Source organism: Pholcus phalangioides, unplaced genomic scaffold (genome assembly GCF_987345545.1).
Source record: "Pholcus phalangioides strain wild (caught in Gottingen) unplaced genomic scaffold, Ppha-v1.0 ptg000017l_1, whole genome shotgun sequence".
Lineage (NCBI taxonomy): Eukaryota > Metazoa > Arthropoda > Arachnida > Araneae > Pholcidae > Pholcus > Pholcus phalangioides.
In genome coordinates this window covers 56668152-56689150 of record NW_028301610.1, presented here as the reverse complement: position 1 = coordinate 56689150, position 20999 = coordinate 56668152, and the positions used below count along the sequence as shown (strand labels likewise).

Below are 20999 nucleotides of genomic sequence, written 5' to 3'. Positions count from 1 at the left end.
TTCACAAACAGCTACTAAACCATTAATATTTGTTCCTCTCTTTGTTGACAACTTATCGCGCGGGCGAGTTTGAATACATTTTTTTCATATGTAGAGCCCAGATTAAATGCAAATGCATACGTGCACATGCATTTGCAAATTTTGAACTTTTTCAGTGTTAATGCACGCAAATGTATGAAGAATTCCATTTTGAATGGATAATATGCATATTTTTGCATATTTTTAAAATGATTATTTTGATGCATATTTTTGAATGAAAAGTTCAATCACATTTTTATATTTTTTCGAATGAGTATTGCTTTTAAAAATGCACATGGAGAATAAGAGCAATTGGCAAGTGTAACAGCATTTAGAGAGGATTTTTTAGTGAATTACCAAAGATGGTTGTTATACCCTTGATGGTATCCGTTGCTCAAGCCGGATTTTGAAAAAAATATATACTTATTTTATCCTGGTTAAGATACAGCGAGCATTAAATTTTCCGCAGGTTTTTTTCCCCAAAAAATGTAAGACGAATCAATTGCTCTGAAAAGAAAAATTGTAGCGAGTACCATTCAGGGCCGCAACTTGGGAGGGAGCAGGCTGGTCTTGTGCTCCGGGAGCCGGATGGAAGGGGGAGCCTAATGCACCCTTTAACTCAAGGCAGTAGCGAGGGGGACTTGGGGGGGTCTGGTCCTCCCGAAATGTGAGAAAATGGCCGAAAAAAGGGGAAAAGATAAAATCGATTGTTCTATCACTTTGGTCGCCTTCAAATTGAAAGTGCCCCTCCGAACGAAATTTCTGGATACGAGCCTCCTTTAACTGCTGCTTCTACATTACACGTGGGCGCCCAAATGCGTTCTTGCCCCGACTGAAAATGTATGTAGTTGTGGCCCTGGCGTCATTACTAAGGTAATTAAGCTATTACTAGAAATTTCCAAACGAAAAACATGTAGACATTTGTATGAGATTTTCTAATGAGTATGCACTAAGAAATCGAAAATATACATTTTAAAATTTATTTTAAAATTATTTAATTTTCAAATGCATATTTTCTCAGTTTTGGTACATACTTTGGAATTTTTAACCACTTTTTTTGGTGAGGATTTTGGCAGTTTTTAATGCGTATTTGCATAATTTCGGAGGATATTTCGCCACTTTTTATTTCATGTAATCTGGGCTCTATTCATAACTATCAAAAAGCGCAAAAATAGAAATATTAAAATTTTATCGGTAAAATATTTTAAGGTTAGAAACAAGTTTTATCTTGTTTTCGTTTAAGAATTCCCCTCATGAAGAAAAAAAAGAAATGTATATTCACAGTTAAACTCCGTGAAAGATATCCATATCCTCGGCCAATACACGACTTGTTACCCAGTAGCGTGTTTCTGTAAGGTCAATTTTAATGTTAGCTTTTATCACATTTATCAACATTTTCAAACATAAGCCAAATCACTGATCGACTCCATCATCTTAGACTCAAATTTGAGCAAAACTTCCGGTAAATTTAGATAATTTATCATATTTACACATACGAGCTGGGATTACACACAGGGGCGTAGCCAGAAATTTCGTTCGGGGAGGGACCACTTTCATTTCGGGGGGGGGGGGACCAAAGTGACAGAACAATGGATTTGGCCATCTTTTTCCCTTTTTTCGGTCATTTTCTCACATTTCGGGGGGGGGGGACCAGACCCCCACCCCTGGCTACGCCCTTGATTACACATAATCACCGATAAATGTGAAAAACAAAAAAATTTATTAAACTTATTAAAAATGGTTGGTAACTCTGCATAATAACCGGATTTATTAAATTTCCATAACATATATAGCGGTTTTTAGTTGGGGAGAAATTATTGTAGCGGTGGGTTTTTCTTTTTTTTTGGCTGAAAAGTGGCGCCATCTGTTGCGTAAATTGGGGAAATGAAGGGTGCGCGCAGGTGTCCTCCTTTCTTAGTTTTCAAATATAGTAACTCGAAGATAGTGTAATCGTAGTGACCATATGACCCGTATTTCCCAGGAAGCTTAACCCAGGAATTTTTGGCCAGTGTCCCGAAAAATCACCGACAATTCATCGCCACAAAAATTTACCGACCAACAGCTCACCGAATAGAAAATTCAACGATAACAGTTCGACACTGAATGAATGAACGAGTGAATAAGCGGATGAATAAATGAACGAGTGAATAAATGATCGAAAGCGGTCAGTCACTAAAGCTAGCTCGCTCTCTCACCAGGTCACTCAGTCAATTACTAGGTAGCTCATTCTATCACACACTCACTGGGTTGCTGTCACGCAATCACTAGGTCACTTATTATATCACTCACTTCCCAGGTAACTCACTATGGGCCATATTCACAGACATGGTTTAAACCTGTAGTTACAATTTTTCGATAAGAGATCCACATAGATTGGTTAAAACCCTGAATTTAACCAATCCGTGTCGATCTCTCAAAAAAATTGTGACTATCTTAAACAATGTCGATGAATACCGCCCTATGTCACTCGATCACTCTTTCAGTAGGCCGGTTGATCTGTAGACAAACCGTTGTCGAACCGTTGTCGGTGAATTTTCCGTAAAACTTTTGGCCATCCCGACCTTTTTGTTTATTAAAAAAATGCCCTTTTTTTTCCATATTTTTAACGAAGAGCCCTTGAATTTTTGTTCTCTTCACTGTGAAATCAAGGATTAAAATTATTTTCCAACTGTTATCATGATCACTACATAACTAGGCTGATCATATTTGCCTGAAGAAATACGGGAAATTGGCAACTTTTCTCACCTTTGGAGACAACTGCGGTTCATTGTCAAAACCACAGCAAAATCGGCAATGGTGAGAAATTGAGCATTACCGCAAATCGCAGGGAATCAAAATGACTACGAAAAAAAACCGTTCAACATGATAAACATGTTTGGTAAATATTCATATTTTTTATACACAGTCATAACTATATTATAATTCCTAAGTTGGTAAAATAATTTTGATCTTTGATTTGAGTAAAGAATAAAAATTCGTGTGGGCGTCGTTGGAAATACGGGAAAAAAACCGGGACATTTTTATATAAAAGTCGGGACGGCCAAAACTATGGGAAATATGTCACGCGAAATTTGCTATATAACAGTTTCTTTTCGATTAGCGCGATCGTACTTGTTTTACATTTCCCCCGGTTGCGAAAAAAATATTTACCTGAACTATTTCGTGGTTTGTTTACATTGGTATCGTTATTAGCACGTGGTGCTTAGATTTTGATACTGTCATGAACATGACTCACAAGGAAAGGGTCCAACGGTGTCATCAAAAAATTATGAAAAAATTTAAGTATATCCATCTCACCCAGAAACACATAAAAACAATAAATTAGCAGCGGAATACAAATATTAAATCTACACAAAAAATTATTAAAAATGGCGAAACAGTTGGCTACTCATCATTTCTCGCGCGTCCTGGCGATATCCATAAAAACTTCTATTCCCCAGCTTTTTCCTTCTTGGAAACCGTATACAGTGTGTGTGTGTGTGTGTATATATATATATTAGTCTGTGCTGTATCTAATCTTGTGTTGCTTGAATGACGTCGCTCTAAGACTAGGGTTGCGGAATTTTTAGTTTCATTCTAGAGGAAATTCCTCTATTAGCATTCAAAATATTTACAAATTTCTTTTGAGCGACCCGTAATATAATTCCACCTATTTTTTTTATATTTCTACGCACATTTAAATGAGTAGAATCAGTGGTAACTTTTTCGAAACTTTTTGAGGTCTTTGAACCCTTTCTTTGTCAGGGAAAACGTCAAAAACATTATTTAAGTGCCAAAGAAACATTATAGTTGTTGCGTCTGGAATCAATATGTATTATATATATAAGTAAATTATAATCATAAAATTCAATGAAATTCTCTTTTTCAAATCTGCAAAATTGTTACAAAAAATACTAACTTTTAATTTCGTTTCTTTAATATTCCAAAAAAAATAAAGCCAAAATTAATTATTAGTCGAAAAGGTCGTTAAATAATAAGGAAAATAATTCATAAAAATTAATTAATGTAATTACAGAAAAATTTTCTAACAAACGCATTATCCAATGGGGTGCGGGAAGGAAAGAAAGTTAAGAACCATTGTGCTAGACATTTTTATTCGTGAAATATATGTAAATCCACCACAAAATCCTTCCATGTTCGATTTTAGCGTTAATTGGAAACGTTTTTGGCAACGCCTCGTATCTAGGACCCCCAATTTTCCATATTTCTTAAGGAAATAAAGCATAACTTAAATGAATTTATATTGGACAAACAAGCACACAACATAACAGACAAAAATACCAACACTGGTGAGTTGGTAAACAACGGAAGTTGTCATTTTTCAACGCACGGGCATTTTGCATAATGGACTTCGTGACCATATATTATCCCGTATTTCCCGGGACAATATCGGTTTGTTTTTCTGGACGTCCTCTAGTTTTCTTTAATTTATTTTCATCAAAAATGTTGATACAAGTAATTCTCATAATTTAGCAACTGAAGTTAACATAATTTTCAGAGATATATATTTGTATTTTCTCTCACCTTATACGTATCGGCAATAATTTGTCAACGCACCACAGATTTTAGATTTATTCCGACACGGAATTAATTTGGAAATCGGTCAATACTGTTTTTATTTTTCCTTTTTTTATTGTATAATTTATTATTACATATTTTGCAGAGTAAACGCATTCAGAGCACGAAGTGAAGATGTAAACAAATATGTAAATATGTTCTGGTAGCAGTTTTAGCAGTTTTTTCCTTCACTTAAGGGAAAAAGATTGGGTGGGGATAGAAAGAATAAATTTGAATAAACTCATGAGAAACAAAATATTTGGAATTCTCGAATTGCCACAAACGAACTTGATCTGAAACTCTTTTCAAAATTGGGGAACAACTATTTAAACTAAAATTTTGGTTAGTTTCGTGACATAATTAGCGATTTCGTCGTACTTTGGTGACTATTTGTCGACAGTTGGAAATGTCCCGTATTTTCCTCTACTTGCGAACCAAATATCCAGTATTTTTCTAGAGGAAATATGGTCAGCCTATACATGACTCATTCTTTTGTCGGGTTCCCCACCCCAGAAAATGGTCCTTGTACGCTGTCTTAATATCTCTGTATTTCACACTTTTTAAATAATTTCAAAAACAATTAGCAATTTTTCTCAAGTTTGGTGCCTTTTTGGTGAGAATCGAACCTACTACAGCAAATATGTCGCGAATCAAAAATTTCATAAAAAAAATTTAATTTTTGAATGAATTTTGGCGATATTTTTTAATTTAAAAAACGGATAAAAGTTTTAAAGGAACAGCATAAACTAACGGATGCAAGCTCATTATGCTGTTCTTTCAAACCCTTTCTCCGCTTTTTGAAATCAAAATGTCTCAACGAATGTTGCACTTGAAAACGCGGAATGTTTTCATTTGAACTCAAGGAAAACAGGGCAACAACTTTCTAATTGTAAGTTAGAGGATGGGGGGGGGGGGAATCGTATAAAAAATTTAGTTTTCCGTTTGTGATGCACTGTACTGTCTCAAAACTGGTACACGGTGATTTCTGAACACATTTTGAGCATTTTATTAAATTTGAACCATGCCTCTACGACGAGCGGTTGATGAGATAAAGACCAAATTAGGACTTACAGGACACCCTGTATATCACTAAACACAGTAAATGGATGTTTCATTTTACACCTATTATAATTGACATCATTTATAATTCAGGAATAGGGTGGATTCACATCTACAGACACTCACCATGTCGCGTCAGGACACGGCAAAAATATTCTTTATTTTTGTCATGAGAGGCCCGAACATAATACCAATGAACGCATTCACTTCTATCGTATTGCGTCCGAGAGACATTCACGCGGAGAATACTGTATTTTGTCTGCACTGGGAGGGGGGGGGGTGGAGCGTTTCTGTGTATGTTTTGGTGTCATGAGAGGCACGATGCATCATCACTTTGTTTTCGCACGTACTACAAATTCATTACGTTGAACTATGGATTTGAAAAATTATTAGTTTGTGAGGTATTAATATTTTTATTATGTATATAAATACAGGGTGATTCAGAAAAGATGGGGAAAAACTTCACGAGGTTATAGTACATACCAATGAAAACAATTGTCGGCATTCCTGTTGAAATTTATCGGGAGAAAAAGAACAAGCATGCAAATGTAGCCTGGGGAAGAAGATATCGTATGCAAATCTGCGTCACAGTGAATAAAAAGCGCGGTCGCCAGCCCTGTGAAGTTATTCCAGCGTGCTAGTTATTCCAGAACGGTTGCACGCTGGAATGATTTCACAGGGCTGACGTCCACGCCTTTTATTCAAACGTTAATGTTGCTAATATTGCTGAAAAATCACCAATCATGGCCGAAAACGATGCCAAATTATAAGTAAAATTGTCAAGTTCTGCTAATGTGGTCGAAAATTTGTCAATGTGGGAAATGAAGCTAGTGAAGTATGGTATGAGCTTGGGGGAAAAAATCCCTTTTCATTGTTCTGCTGAAATATGCAAAATAACGCTCGAAATTATGCCTTAAATTCTGAAAATCACTAAAAATTCCTCAAAAATCAAAAAATGCCTTAAAGTGACGGAAAATTATGAAAAATGCCCTATTGCGTAAATATAGCGAAATATGCAAAATCATAAAAAAAATATGCCAAGTCATAGAAATTCGAGCCCCAAACATTACACTTCACTCATAGTTCGAGAAATATATGGCAGCACTATATAACAAGCATTATACAGAAACACACTTCACGTTGGGTTCGCAACACGGCCAAGCACATTCCAATATGCACCAATTTGTTAGAAGTTCCGCAGAGGAATATGGACGAGGTGCATGTGTTGAACGCTCTACTAGTCCAAATGATACGAAATTGGAGTGACACTCAACGGCAAAATTTTATGTTCTTCGGATTAGTCTCTCTCTCTCTCTCTCTCAGAGTCCTCTATATATATATATATATATATATATATATATAACCCTCTGGGTCAAGTAAGTTTAATTTCCGTAACCTTGCACACCAGTGGTCCTCAAACCCTTGATACACCGTATTCTTGTAACCATTTACCCGTCGCTCCCTCGCCTTAGCAAGCATTTATTAGCAACTCAGTTGCCTAACTGGTCATTCACCAGCAGCTTTCTCTTGCCCTATTGATCAATGACCACCTTTCTCAAGTACATTAAACTTGAACATCATGTGGAACTATCGGATGGTCACCCTCAAAATATCAACCAGCGCTGCGCGCAGCGCCACATTTATGGCTTTTCCGCCTGTGGGCTACACGAATTTTGCAGTTCCTCTCTCATTCTAGTCTGATTCTTGACCCATCATTCCTCGAATACTCCCAGTGCAAAAACACGCTTGACTCCTCCCCCCACACTTGTTACTACGCCTGTATCTCTACTCAGCCACTCTTTTGGTCACTCACATGCTTGCATGACCCCCATGTCCTGGAAAAGAGGGCCCCAACTTGGGGCCCCCCCCGCAAGCCAGACATTTTACAAACCCTTCACTACAGAAGGGGCCAGTGAAAAGCCTAACTTGGGGACCCACCAAAGATCCCAGCCTAGGAGGCCACGAGTACTCCCATGCTTGCACACACTGTAGGTCACTTTTTTGGTCATTCACTGACCTGGTCCCTCGCCTCTCCAGGTCACTCTTTCGATCACTTCCATGCTTCTAAACTTTCTAGGTCACCCGTTTCTTCACTCACTTACCTAGTCCTCCGCTCTCTAGGCAGAGACGGTTTTAAGGCTTTATTGTCTGTGGTCTGCAAATTTTGCCACCCTTCTCCCATCCCACTAATTTTCTTGACCACTCATAACTGAAATTTGTCGCCCTGGGCTATATCCCGCTAAGCCCGCCCCCTGCAAATACGCCACTGGCTGCGTGTCAACACACATCGCGCGGAACTACAGGACGATCACCCTCACAATACTGCCGCATGCCAACATCACGTGGAAATACCAGGTGGCCACTCTCCAAATACCAGCCACTGCTGCACGTTAACATCACGCGGAACTATCTGGTGGTCACCCTCCCAATACTGATTAAGGTGATTGCTCTTTTCCTCCGCACAAGCTAAAACTGTTGGCACAATTGTAGTTTTCAAGTTTGGTAACCCTATTTTTGATAGACAACGTAAATATACTAAATGTTCACCCGAGTGTCATTTCCGAGAACCAGATGCTGTTTCTAGGAGATTTGAGTTCAATACAATTTCTGTTTCCATGCCATAGTATTTTACTCGCTTTTATTTATTACCCATACACTTCGGTATGACCTTTGGATCACGCAAAATATTGCTCTAGTTTCATTTTTATTTCCGTTGTACCCTGAAGTCACTGACCTGAAATTGTAGACATTCCGTGGGGGAGGGGGGGGGGGCCCTTTCGGTGAATATCCGCTAAAAAAGCGACAGGCATTCCAGTTACGAGATTTTCACTTCTTAGGAGGGCAAAAGAGAAAAAGCATATCATATAAAAGTAAATCTCTGTGGTATTACCTGAATTTCCGCGTTCTGACTGTTACGCTGTGTGTCGAGGGGAAAAGAGATATCTAGAACTTTGAGTCAGTTATCGTCAAAGAATCAGATAAAATGTGTGACCGAAAATGGATGCCCAATTATGTACAACTAGCTGTAATAGCCGGCGCTGCCAGGGTTTTCTTCAATGAGGATTTTTGGATCACGTGATATCTCCCTCTTTCTTTGAGGGACATGCAAACCGTTTCTAAGTTATCCAATACGGCGACTTCCTGCGCGAATCATTAAATAAACAAATCTAGAAATGAAAAATTCCCCCTTTTTTAAGGGGCGCTAGGTAATTCGATCCCCCCCCCCCTGAACTTCAAGTTATACATTTGCCTGTTTCTGCTTCCAAAAATACTTAATTAAAGCCGTGGAATTTCTTCGATGTACTTTGCGGGCCCATAATTAATTTTAAAACAACCTAAACTACATGAATTTATGCAATTGAATATTAAAAGACAATACGAAGACATTAATTTTCATGCTTGAGAGGATATAAATAAAAAGTAGAAATCAATGTTATTGCATGGATATCCGACTCAAAAGTAGGTCCGGATAATTATTTATATTTAATTTTGTGTGCTTCGCATCTCTAAGTGAACTTATTTCAAAAATCGAGAATTCAATACAATTTTTAAAATTATTGATGTATCGGAAAATGAAATTAAATTTTCACATTTCTACAATAAAATCGGCAATTTTAACACTGATTTCTATGGGGATCATCCTTTGCCTGACCCTCAAAGTGATGCTGATGATTATTGTGACGTCTATTCAAAAAGCCTCATTACTGGGAGGATTGAAAAAGTGACAAACCATTATAAAGGCGTAAACCATTATACATATACTGGTAGCATTAGCGACAAACCATGGTAAAAGAATATATACGTCTGAAACGCGTATTGCTAGGGAACCACGGTAACCAAAGTAAACGTTCCGAAAGTGCTTGCTGAGGCACCAAAACCATTGTTTCCCGACAGTTTTTTTGCCCATTTCGGGCATATACCCTGCTCTGACGAATTTTTAAAGTAGCCTATCGTTCAAGTCTGGTCCGCATTTGGTATATTTGCAAAATTTGGCGACGAACGATCTAAAATTGTGGATTTGTATAGAGAACATACACAGAAAATCAATTTTATATATTAGATACAGACAGAAATCAACAAAACGTCTCGGGATGAATAGACGAGTGGTAACCAACCTTCCCATGCGCTAAGTAAACCACAGAAATGCGTGTGCTTACCCATAGAAATGTAGACCTTTGTAGAAAGTTCAAGTACCCCCTATAAATGCCGAGGAGGCTTGCGTATTATTAGGTCGTGCACATAGTGAGGCCACCAAGAGGTACGGGAATGCATAATTAGGGGCTAGTGACGAAAACAACTGTATTATTTTGTTCTACACCACACATACTCGAGAAGAGGAGGCCACTCAAGGAGGTGCGGGAGTTGAACAAATATATTTGTTTTCACCTCGATCAGCTGATTTTCGCAATCTGCTGATTGGTACGTTTCTCCCTTACTTTGCTTTCCCTCTTCTGCGGGGGATTTTTTCTTCATTTTTTTCTTCCTGGTCGCAATTCTTGGACCTCGTACCTCTTCGCTTCACTATGAGCGCAGCCTTGGAAAAGCATAGGTTGCTTATTTTTAGAAATGTGTAAGACGTATGCGTACCCTTTAAAAAGGGGGTAGGAAGCTTCTAGCTGCTAGAGGATTTCGTATCCAATCGTATAATACGCCATAACTACTGTAATGCCTCTCTCTTACATTTTCTACTCGTTTTTCCGCTATTTTCTGAGTACTTCTAAACATGATCATCTTTTGACAGCATCATGGGTCTCCCTTAAAAGTCTGATGCAAATGATGTTAATTGTTGAATTTGGTATAATCACAGGCTCCCTTAATTCAACAAGAGTCCGCCAGAGCGAGTCTATGGCATTAAAATCTGCTCCTTAGTAGCTCGACACAGGTTAGGAATCACCGACTTAAAGCCGCTACACACTACTCTGACGTGACGTGGAGTGACACGGCGAAAGGCCGAAACACTACACTGACGTGACGCGATTTCACGTCATGTCAGAGAGAGAGAGACGTCGTGAATCCCGATTCGTGGAAATTCTTTGAAGTGGGAATGCTGCATCACCTGATTTCCACGTCACAGAATTCCCACGAATCAGAATTTACAACTTCTCTGACGGGACGTTATAATCACATCACGTCAGTGTAGCGTGTTTTGACCTTTATTCCAATTCATGGAAATTCTGTGACGTGGGTACCACGTCCTCGAATTTTGTGATGTAAGCCCCACATCACAGAATTCGTCACATCAGAATGGTGTGTGGTGGCCATTAGACGAAGCTGCGATAGTTTTGTAGAACTTCCAACTGATAATCATTTCACTTAACCACTTCACGGGCAGGGACGGGATATCTCGTCCCTGTGCATATAGGGGAAAAAAGAATAAATCCCAATAAAGGACCCTAATCATCAATTCCACTTAGAACGGACTCTTGTTGAATTAAGGGAACCTGTGATTATACCAAATTCAACAATTAACAACATGAAAGACCTATATAACATGGATTATTTAAAGAGAGGAGTTAGATTTTGCTAATGTCCAGCGAGTGAAATTCCTCCTACAAAAATCAGCAAAATTCAGTTGATTGTCAAAAAGCAGCAACATGTAAAGGTGTCTCTACAGATGAGTATAAAGAGATAACAGGACTTATTCTCGCAATATACTTTGGGGAATTAACAAAATAATTAGATAAATTGTTTTCTGTTCATACTGTAAAATCACTCAAATGGACATACGATAGTATGGTTCTGAAGTACAGATGTAGTAGTTGTATTGGATTAGCTACATGTGACGAAAGAAAAAAGAAATTTGAGAGGAAAAACTAATATCACCACAGTACCCAATTGTCAGGGGTAAGTTATATTTTTGTATGTTTGTCAATTTTTTTCTTTTTGACTTAATAATGAAGTGTTCCAGACTACGCCACGAATCTTGTTTAGAAGAGATCTCAGCAACGGCAGAGTTCTGGCGTTCATTCGGATGAGTCGAGAATCTCTCGCATCAATATACAGTAGAACCTCTCGATAACGGACACCCATGAGACCAAAAATTTTGTCCGCTAATGGGGAGGTGGGATATACAGTAGAATCTCGTTTATACGATTTTCCCATTTATACGACGTTTGGCTTAGGTCCAATTGTGGTTCCTATACATTTTAACATTAAAATGTATATGTTACTGTGTGTAAAAGTGATACACCGGTGGTTATGCATAATCACCAATCGTCTCGATAAAGTTTAATTAAATTTCACAACATTTTTATTACTATCACCGGCGATTACGCATAATTCCCATACAAAGTTGAAACGTAATAAAATATAGAAAAATTTATAACCTTTCTTCCCCTCATTAAACCAATTAATAATTTTTACCCGCACATGATACGTGCACCACACATATTTTGCAATAAAAATTAAATTAAAATAAGTGTGAGGATGAAAACATTCATAACGACATTATCAGTCTTTCATAAAACGTTGGCTTTCTTCATGCTTATCACCGAACAAAACCAACATTACTATTCGAATTCGCCATCCTGGACCATAGTTATGTTCAGTTAATTTATTGACGATTTGTCATATTCACCGACACGATCTTGCGATTAAATATATTCGTTGAATATTATACAATAGATTCTCGGTTTTCAACGAAAAATAGAGATTGCTTGATTTTACTGTCCGCTAACGGGGAGTGAAATACATTAAAGCCCTATTCCACGGGACCAAGGATCAGAGAAGTGTTCATTAGGGGAGGTTCCACTGTACAAGATATGATTCGTTCAATTAATAAGATCCATAATTTACAAAAACTTCAAAATTCAGGATGGAGACTCTAAGATGCGATTATAAGCAGTACTAAAATTTTTAATGATCAGGTACGTGAGAAACAGACTACATCGACGCAAACCTAGAGAATCAGTTCATCATTAGAGCATCTAAAATTGATACTGCACAAGCATAATATAAAAGATTTCGCTTCCCATTTTGACAGAAAACTTCTGACAATAATTATATCTCCTTTCCGGTCCGCTTAACAGTTATTCGAAGCACCATAAGAAAAACTAGTACACGGGCTTGACGATTAAAGAAACAATGTCAATTTACTTACAGATATTAAGTCTTGTGAGAGGAAAAAAATAAAATAAAACCTTTATTATGCACCACGAGTGTTCTTTCAAGACTGTATATGTACGAAACGCCCTCGTGAGTTTCTGTGACGAACATGGAATCTATTAATTGCTGTGGATATCGGTCAGAGAAAGCGAAAGAAAAACCGAACACCACAAAAACCGAAGTCAAAACACTTTGGGATATCCGTTTATAAACGGTTGGATGCTTTTTCTCAATAACGAATCGCCGATTCCATACAAATCCACAGCAGGGATCGGCCTGTCTCGTGGAGCTCGAAAATACCGGAACATGCGTTCATTTGATAATCCACCTTTCAAAGATTTACCGCGAATCAATATTCAACCGAATGGCTCTTTAGCATTCTCAATTATAAGCGCTATTTGTCAATTGGTATTACCGATTTCGTTGGTTTTATTATTGGAATTAAGAAGTTATTATACCTCGTAGATCGGCTGGGGTTTCTTTTCGACGGAAGATAATCGTACTCAAACATCAAACTCTTAGATGTGAAAGTATTTCATCGGCTTTTGAGAAAGTCGAGTTCTTAGTGAGGCAATACAGGCCTAATTGAAAAAAAATCTCTTGGGTAATAAGATTACGTGGAAGGTTAAACAGATCGTTAATCATTTATAAGTTCATACACGTGATATTACAGATGAGATATCCATGAGTAATGTTAAAAATCCTCTCGATACCGAAGTTCTTAATAAAGCCCGAAGCATATAAATTTTTATCAGTTATAGCGTTTTTTCTGGTATTTAACGTTTATTAGGCCAGTATTATTACACTATAAAAGTTTGATATAAAATCCCTTTTATAAAACTCAAAAATCCAACCAATAAATCTCATAGGTTACATTCGAGCAAATGCAACCAATAAGCTTATTGGTTGAATCTTTCAAGTTTCCTAAAAGTCCTTTTATAAAACTTGAAAAATTCAACTAATAAGATTATCGGTTGCATTTGCTCGAATGTAACCGACTAGCTTATTCGTTGTATTTTTCAAGTTTTATACAAGCACTTTTACAAAACTTCTATAGTGTAATATTATACATCGAGATGCCAATTTAAAAATTTGGCATGCGACGAAAGTGAAAAGATTTTAGAAGCTTAAAACGTAGCGACAATGAAAGATAACTCCACGGTTATGGTATAGGTGGATAGCCAAAAACCTAATGCTTCCTGCATGGCTGACCAAAGAGCCTTTCTTAGCATGATCAGTTAACACCATGGAGCTATCACGTGGGGATCTATCGTTTTTTTTTGTTGACAACTGATAATATTTATCATAAAATTAAATATGAAAGAATGACGAACGTCCATGAAATGAATAAGACTCGCCTTGAAGTTGTAATGGATTTAGTGTAATTGCTAATTATAGTTAATTAATTGATAAATCAGCGATTTCGCTTTTAGTGTCATAACTAATTTTCGATTAGAAAAACAATTAATCGTTACAAAATTCCGTTGGATTTTGTTTTTTCGTTAATTAGTTAATTAACGATAAAACTAAATCCAATGGTATTTTGATTAATTAACGATATCGCTTTTATTATGTCATAACTAATTAGCGATTAGTGTTAACAATAATGAGTCGTCATAAAAACTCCGTTGGATTCAGTATAATCATTAATTATCGTTAATTATTCAATAACATTTCGCTTTTATTGTGCCATAATTAATCAACGATTAGTAATAACGATAATTAACCGTTACAAAAACTCCGTCGATTTACTATTCCACTATAAAACGAATACTTAGAGGAAAGTATCCGTTTTAAAGTGCAAGCGGTGACCGGTTAAAGCAAAGCCGCTTAAAAGAACTCTTAATGCAGCTTTGGCCATAGTGCGCCCGCCTACCTGCTTTTACCCGCTTTAACCCAAAGCTGCACGAGATCTTTCAAGCGACTTTGCACTATGTCCCCAATGAGTTTTCACGATCTTTTTTTCAGCTACCATAAAGCGAGAAGCCTTTCACTATGGACGCACTCTTAGGCCGGTATTACACTATAAAATTTGGATAAAAGTTATTTTATAAAACTCGAAAAATGCAACCAATAAGGTCACCCATTGCATTTTTTAGAATGTAACCAATAACCTTATCGGTTGAATTTTTCAAGTTTTATAAACGAACTTTTATCAAAATTTCATAGCGTAATGCCAGCCTAAGGCTAGAAACTATAAGAGTTTGATAAAATTCAAACAATAAGATTTAAAAAATTTCATTAAAAAATTTGAAAAATTCAACGAATAAGATTATTGGTTGAATTTGCTCGAATGTAACCTATGAGCTTTATTGGTTGGATTTTTCAAGTCTTATAAAAGGGATTTTATCAAACTCGCGATAAATGCAACCAATAAGCGCATCGGTTACATTCGAGCAAATGCAACCAGTAATCTTATTGGCTGCATTTTTCGAGTTTGATAAAAGAACTTTTATCAAAATTTTATAGTAGGGCGGGATTGTTTTCTGGCTGTGGGTGGCAACTTTACGCGCCTGCGATAATTTTTGTGTTGTTATTGACAACTTTACGCTCCTGTGGCAATTTTTGGGTTCTATTTGGAAACTTCACGCACCTGTGACACTTTTCGGGTGGTAATTGGCAATTTTGCTTGTCTTGGAAAATTTATTGGCTGTAATTTGCAACTTAACTTGCCTTTGACCACTTTTTGGCTGTAATTTGCATCTTAACTTGCCTTTGACAATATTTTTTGCGATAATTGGCGATAACCCGTATGAATAGATATTTCCTTTATTTTTTTATAAAGGAAATATGGTGAGCCTAGCCATTTATCGTGTTGGGGGTATTTGACACCTTACACACAACACCGTACCGCAGTGGTTCTCAATCTTTCTTCACACGTGGCTCCCTTGCCCAGATCGTGGTTCGTCTGCAGCTCCCCAACATAGTTCGGTAGATGTTTTCCCACGTAAAAGAACCGGTATTAAGTAGTAAGTCTATTTATGCTTTGAATAAATTAGACCTACAAATAAATTTCTCCAACTCACCGCGACGCCTCTTGCTAAAGTGGGCGGCGCACACTTTGAGAAACACTACCTTATCGTAACACCTTTCTGGGCCGGAGGTTGCGCATTCTTGGCTTACAGAAATTTGCTCGACAGCATGTCTCTGTCGGTCAGTCGAATTTTATTGAATGTATACAGTGTCCAAAAATCGACTGACGGTTTTGAAAATGGGATAGCAAGAAAACGGTGACAGGTATAAAAGTCATTCTTGCAGAAAATAAATAAGCTATGTCTGAAATTTCAGCTACGTCATTCATGTTGCAAGGGGTTGTATAGTTAAATAAAAACAAAATAACTTAATACATACACACTGTGCCAAAAAAACCAATTAGAAAGTTGTTGCTCTTGCGGCGGCTCACCAAAGACTGTATCCAATGGTCGCCAAGTGCGGGGACTGCGCGAGAGAAGTTTTTGTGACTAGACAGATCTGAAGATAATGCTGATTCAACATGTTATGTTCTCAATGATACAATAAAAGTAGTTAGTTACACTCTCTCTCCTGATGCCAATAAAAAAAATTCCACGTTTCCAAGTGCAACAGGAGATATTTCAATTCAAAGATCGGAGGAAAGTTAGGGAAGAACAAAAACTAACGGACAACGCTTCTTTCCCAACTTTTTTCCGATATTTGAATTCAGATATCATTTGTACCCAGTGTATTCATTAAAGTACAACTTAACAAGAAAACGTAAGTGTTGCAAAGTTTTTTGGAAAAAAACACTCGTGGGCAATATTATCATTCCAATTTTTATAAACTCAATTTTCCCGAATTCCACGCAGCAGTAATTACATCGAATTATTCGAAAATAATTTGAAATAAAATTTCTATAAGCTTACATAACCCAGTAAATTTCGACAATATTCTAATCTCATGGCTGACGAGAAAATTTCAGTCTAACAATATCAGAATAATAATTTTGAATTTACGACTTTTATATTAAGATTAAAAATAGGTAAAACATCGAACTTAAGAAAAATGAATTTAGAAACGCGGACATTTTTATTGTTGACATCAAGAGAGAGACGGCAACAACTTTCCAATTTGGTTTTTGGACACACGGTATAAAAAATTAGTTTTTATTTTGTTTTATTACTATACGCAGCCCCTTGCAACATGAATGACGTAGCTGAAATTCCTGACTTTGCATATTTATATTCCGTAAGAATGACTACTTATATGTGCCACCGTTTTCTTGCTATCCCAATTTTGAAAACCGCCAGTCGATTGTGGGACACCAAAGTAAATTGGTGAGGTGAATATTAACCACGTGAAATTTCTGAAAAGTGATGAAATAGCGGAAAAACTCTAAAAATACAAGCCATTCAAGTGGGGCCAGTAATGAAATTTACTTATTCATATAAATCTATCTCTTCGGGTAAGTCGCCGGTTTACCTGAAATTTTTTTTTTCCAGTAGGAACTAGGATAAAATAAAATCGTATATGACATTTATTTCGTTTTCCTTATCCATTCTGGTCACGCGTATTTTCTCTCTCTCATTTCACCTCAAACAGTTTTTCTTCCGCGAATTCCAATGGCGCAATCAATTCGAGTCAACGTTTCAAGTTCCGAAATAACGTTCAAAAAGCTATCGGAAAAATCGATCACTTTATTATCATCTACCAAACCAATTTTTAAATTCCCAGTTTTCTCACGGCTGACGGGAATACAATACTTCACGTATTCCGACAATATCGGAATAATCATTTTCAATTTAAGACGTTCTATAGCATCTATGCAACGAATACGATTGCATACACACAGCCAAACGTCGAACTTGAAATATTTTTCTTAAGTCTATAATCAAAATTCAGTTTTTTTGGAAATTTTCATTTTAAAAAGAAAATCTTACCTATTGTTTCAATTCTGAAAATTAACTCACTTGTATCCACTGTATTCATTTGAGTACAGCTTAAAGAAAATGTAAGTGTTACAAATTTTTTTCAGAAAATTTCGTGGGCATATACGAGTTAAAAAGTAATTATTGTTCCAATTTTTAAAAACCCGTTTCCACAAATTCCACGCAACAGTAATATTACATCTAATTATTATTAAAAAAATTCAATTTGAAATTATTTTCGAAGTAAATTTCGATAATATTCCAATCTCGTGTCCGACGAGAAAAAAATATTTCACTCATTCTATCAGAATAATAATTATGAATTTAAGACTTTTATGGCATTTATGTAATATTAATACAATGCCACAGCATGCAAAATGCCCAATGAGCTGGCTGAGAAAAAACATGGCCATGACAAATATGGATGCCATATTTCTAAAATACAGCAACCCAATTAAAAATGTAATTACAAAAAACTAGAAAGAATATATACACATGATAAAATATATATGACGGCAGAACATAGAAAAATATTTTTAAGTCTAATAATCGAGATTTAACGTTTTTTGGAAATTTCAATTTTTATAAACAGGGAAACTTACCTATTGTTTCAATCTCGGAAGTTAAGATAATTATCATTCCAATTTTTAAAAACAGCGTTTCCACAAATTCCACGTAGCAGTAATATTACATAAAATTATTCAAAAATAATTTGAAATAAAATTTCTATATGAGGTTACATATAACTATTAAATTTCGTTAATATTCCGATCTCGTGGCTGACGAGAAAATTTCACATATTCTAACAATTTCGGAATAGGAATTTTGAATTTGAGACCTTTTATAGTATTTATGGAATTACAAAGATTGTACACTGAGCCAAACGTCGAACTTAAGAAAAATATTTTCAGGTCTAATATTCGAAATTTAACTGTTTTTTTGGAACTTTAAATTTTTATAAATGAAGAAAAACTTACCTATTGTTTGAATTTCGGAAATTATAGTTATCCAATTTTTAAAAACCCAGCTTCCACAAATTCCACGCAGCAGTAATATTACATCCAATTATTAGCCAATTTGAAATTAAATTTCTATAACACTATATATCCCATACACAACCAGTAAATTTCAATAACATTCCGATCTCATGGCTGACGAGAAAATTCCATATGTTATAACAATATCGGAATAATAATTTTGAATTCGATACCTTTTACAGCATTTATGCAATTTAAAGAAAATACTTTCACGTCTATGATCACTTTATTGCTTTTGAAATTTCAATTAAAAACTTACCTATTGCTTCAATTTCGGAAATTAAGATATTTATCATTCCAATTTTTAAAAACAGTTTCCACGAATTTCATGCAGAAGTAATAAATATTACATCTAATTACTTGAAAATAATTTGAAATTAAATTTTTATAAGGTTACATAAAGACTAAATTTTGCTAATATTCTGATCTCGTGGCTGAGAAGAAAATTTCACATATTCTAAGAATATCGAAATATATAATTTTGAATTTGAGACCTTTTATGGAATTAATGCAATTACTAAGATTGTACACAGCCAAACGTCGAACTTGAGAAAATATTTTTTAAGTCTAATATTAGAAAATAATTTGAAATAAAATTTCTATGACCAGTAAATTTCGATAATATTCCGATCTATTTTTCCTGACGAATAAATTTCACCTACTCTAAAAATTTCGGAATAATTGTCTTGAATTTAAAACCTATTATAATATTTATACAGTTATCAAGATTGTATCCAGACAAATGTCGAACTTAAACTTTTAAGCCTAATAATCGAAATTTAACGTTATTTTGAAAATTTCAATTTTTACGCAAAAAAGTAAAACTTACCTATTTCTTGTTTTAATTTCGGAAATGATTATCCACAAATGATCTTTTAATTCGTCCACCCGAGATTACGTATCGATAATCAAAATAATCCAAGTGAGAATCGAATCTAAACGATTTGATGCGGCTCACTAGATCAAATGCCGGTTTGGCCCACTCTCAAAACTAAAAAGTGTGTAAATGCGGCGTTTTTCTGTTTTGGTTTTTTTTACCTCTAGTCACTTGGGTCGATCTTACGACCCAATTTTTCCCGCTCTTTCGTGACCGACGCATGCGCATTACAAAAGCGACACCAGATGGCGCTTAGCAAGTCAAGTGGTTTTTTTTTTTTGGATCATCGCTACTGCAGGTACAAGGCGATTATAATTGAAGTTGCGATTTCAAAAAACGCGGTAAAATAAGAACTACTCGGAATGACTTGAAAATTTGCGTCAATACTCGCTGGAGAGTTTGAATTTTGTTTGGATAAGGGGAAAAAAAAATTGATCATACATACCGATAGGTAGAGTGGCAAGATGTCCCGGTTTTTCGCTCTGTTTTCGGGACGTCTGTTTTTCTCGGTTTTTTGGGGGTCATTCAAGTATTACGTCAGCATCGAGGGGGGAGGGGTGTTTCGGATTTGCTGACTTTTGATAATAAGGGGGGGGGGGAGGGGGGTTTGAAGGTTGCTTACGTCATCAGCCACCCTTTTTTGAAGATATGAAATATTCTAAGCTGCTGACGAAATTTTGCTGACAGGGGGGAGGGGGGTCAGTGTTTTGCTGACTTTTGCTGACAAGGGGGGAGGGGGTCAAAAAATGACTGAAAATCCGCTTACGTAATATTTGAATGGCCCCTTGCTTGCGCAATGTAATAGAATTATTTTCAATATTTTTCCAGTTTAACTTTAAGCTACGCTAAATATTATGCTAGTAATTTATTATTTCACTTATATTTCCGCCATGTTAATATTTTATGTAGGGGGCCGTTCAAGTATTACATAAGCAAATTTTCGGCCGTTTTTGACCCCCCCCCCCCTTGCCAGCGAAATTTCGTCATCAGCTCTGCCCCTCTGAATCCAACTCATATTTTCATAAAGGGTGGTTGATGACGTAAGCATTATCCAAACCCCCCTCCCCCCCCCCCTTGTCATCAAAAGTCAGCAAATCGGAAACCCCCTCCCTCCCATCGATGATGACGTAATACTTGAACGGCCCCTAACCAAAGGACGCCGAACCCATTCTGAACCAGTGTAGTCTCGTTTACATGTGCAATATTGGGGTTTTGAATGGGGGTTGGTTTGGTGAATATAGATCTGCTCGGCATTTTTTTTTCTATCCTTTAGGAGAATAAAAAAAAGATTTACACCCACAAACAGATTTTTGGCGTAATTGTTTGTGATTCTTTCCCATTGCCGAGTGTGGCCTCGCAGGCAGAAATTTCAAGGGCTTCGATACTGCGATTATAGATGATATTAAAGAAACCAGACATGGCCCCGCCTTTGCTCCGATATGGGATATAAGCCCGTTATTTCGT

The 20999-nt window shown here is 36.3% G+C and overlaps 1 protein-coding gene across 2 annotated transcripts in view; it reads right to left on the bottom strand.

Annotated features, from left to right (window-relative positions):
* The window catches only part of LOC149074152 (dermonecrotic toxin LbSicTox-betaIA1a-like), a 37695-nt gene extending 17875 nt beyond the window's left edge, over positions 1 to 19820 (bottom strand). The window contains exon 1 of one of the 2 annotated variants that reach the window (XM_089246531.1): positions 19488 to 19820. The gene's annotated coding sequence lies outside the window, so the exon portion shown is untranslated. The remainder of the gene's footprint in view (positions 1 to 19487) is intronic. The other variant, XM_089246530.1, reaches the window with a different exon arrangement.
* Between the last annotated feature and the right edge of the window lie 1179 nt (positions 19821 to 20999).